This window comes from Mesoplodon densirostris, chromosome 3 (genome assembly GCF_025265405.1).
Source record: "Mesoplodon densirostris isolate mMesDen1 chromosome 3, mMesDen1 primary haplotype, whole genome shotgun sequence".
NCBI classification, from domain to species: domain Eukaryota; kingdom Metazoa; phylum Chordata; class Mammalia; order Artiodactyla; family Ziphiidae; genus Mesoplodon; species Mesoplodon densirostris.
The window spans coordinates 133,744,958-133,747,451 of NC_082663.1; the positions used below are offsets into that span (position 1 = coordinate 133,744,958).

Below are 2,494 nucleotides of genomic sequence, written 5' to 3' on the forward strand. Positions count from 1 at the left end.
ATTTGTTTTACATTTAGTAGTGTATATATGTCCATGCCACTCTCTCACTTCGTCCCAGCTCACCCTTCCCCCTCCCCGTGTCCTTAAGTCCATTCTCTACATCTGTGTCTTTATTCCTGTCCTGCCCCTAGGTTCTTCAGAACCATTTTTTTTTTTTAGATTCCATATATATATGTTACCATACGGTATTTGTTTTTCTCTTTCTGACTTACTTCACTCTGTATGACAGACTCTAGGTCCATCCACCTCACTACAAATAACTCAATTTCATTTCTTTTTATGGCTGAGTAATAGTCCATTGTATATATGTGCCACATCTTCTTTATCCATTCATCTGTCAGTGGACACTTAGATTGCTTCCATGTCCTGGCTATTGTAAATAGTGCTGCAGTGAACATTGTGGTACATGACTCTTTTTTTTTTTAAGTTGCTTTAAACTAGTTAGGGGTTCCATTTTCACTCCTCAATAGATTTTATGTATTTCTCATATGCTTCTTCACTCATTAGTTCATCTAGGTCTGAAGGGTTACTGAGTGTCATCTTGATCAGCCAACCATCTTCATAACAAGATTTGTTGACAAGTCCTGGATTTTCTGCTAGAGCTTACTAATTTCAGTTACTTCTCCTGATAGAGGAGAATAGATTTCACTATCAGCTTTCACACTTTCCAAAGCACCAAATTCCTCTTGTTTGTTCAATTTTGTCCCAACTTCAGGCAGACTACAGTAAACAACATCTCCCAAAGCTTCCTGTGCAAAATTGCTGATTCCCACTGTTCCAACACCGTTTTCTGTTGTTAACCATTCATGTTTGTCTGTGAATTTATGACCCGACAGCAGAGCCAGTCCGGTGTGCTGTGCCCTGATGGCACGCGCCCTCAGTCCCCAGGGCCGTGGCGGGCAGGGCACGTTGGGCACAGAGATGGCATGCAGGCTGCAGACTGCGGCCCACACGCTCCGCGCCACTCACAAAGCCATGTTCGCAGGGGTGCAGAGGGTCTCTGTGCAGCATCTCCATTGTGGTACATGACTCTTTTTGAATTATGGTTTTCTCAGGGTATATGCCCAGTAGTGAGATTGCTGGGTCATACGGTAGTTCTATTTTTAGTTTTTTAAGGAACCTCCATACTGTTCTCCATAGTGGCTGTATCAGTTTATGTTCCCACCAGCAGTGCAAGAGGGTTCCCTTTTCTCCACACCCTCTCCAGCATTTATTGTTTATAGATTTTTTGATGATGGCCATTCTGACCGGTGTGAGGTGATACCTCATTGTAGTTTTGATTTGCATTTCTCTAATGATTAGTGATGTTGAGCATCCTTTCAGGTGTTTGTTGGCCATCTGTATGTCTTCTTTGGAGAAATGTCTATTTAGGTCTTCTGCCCATTTTTGGATTGGGTTGTTTGTCTTTTTGATATTGAGCTGCATGAGCTGCTTGTATGTTTTGGAGATTAATCCTTTGTCAGTTGCTTCATTTGCAAATATTTTCTCCCATTCTAAGGGTTGTCTTTTCATCTTGTTTATGGTTTTCTTTGCTATTCAAAAGCTTTTAAGTTTCATTAGGTCCCATTTGTTTATTTTTGTTTTTATTTCCATTTCTCTAGGAGGTGGGTCAAAAAGGATCTTGCTGTGATTTATGTCACAGAATGTTCTGCCTATGTTTTCCTCTAAGAGTTTTATAGTGTCTGACCTTACATTTAGGTCTTTAATCCATTTTGAATTTATTTTTATATGTGGTGTCAGGGAGTGTTCTAATTTCATTCTTTTACATGTAGCTGTCCAGTTTTCCCAGCACCACTTATTGAAGAGACTGCCTTTTCTCCAAGAACATGGTATATCTCTCCATCTGTTTGTATCATCTTTAATTTCTTCCATCAGTGTCTTATAGTTTTCTGCATACAGGTCTTTTGTCTCCTTAGGTAGATTTATTCCTAGGTATTTTATTCTTTTTTTTTGCAATGGTAAATGAGAGTGTTTCCTTAATTTCTCTTTCAGATTTTTCACCATTAGTGTATAGGAATGCAAGAGATTTCTGTGCATTAATTTTGTATCCTGCAACTTTACCAAATTCATTGATTAGCTCTAGTAGTTTTCTGGTAGCATCTTTAGGATTATCTGTGTATAGTATCATGTATCTGCAAACAGGGACAGCTTTACTTCTTCTTTTCCGATTTGGATTCCTTTTATTTCTTTTTCATCTCTGATTGCTGTGGCTAAATCTTCCAAAACTATGTTGAATAATAGTGGTGACAGTGGGCAACCTTGTCTTGTTCCTGATCTTAGTGGAAATGGTTTCAGTTTTTCACCATTGAGAGCGACGTTGGCTGTGGGTTTGTCATATATGGCCTCTATTATGTTGAGGTACGTTCCCTCTATGCCCATTTTCTGGAGAGTTTTTATCATAAGTGGGTGTTGAATTTTGTCAAAAGCTTTTGCTGCGGGCTTCCCTGGTGGCGCAGTGGTTGAGAGTCCGCCTGCCAATGCAGGGGACACAGGT

General features: G+C 39.9%; 1 pseudogene; it reads right to left on the reverse strand.

Annotated features, from left to right (window-relative positions):
- Positions 1–450: 450 nt before the first annotated feature.
- On the reverse strand, positions 451–977 carry LOC132485554 (glycine cleavage system H protein, mitochondrial-like; annotated as a pseudogene).
- Positions 978–2,494: the final 1,517 nt, after the last annotated feature.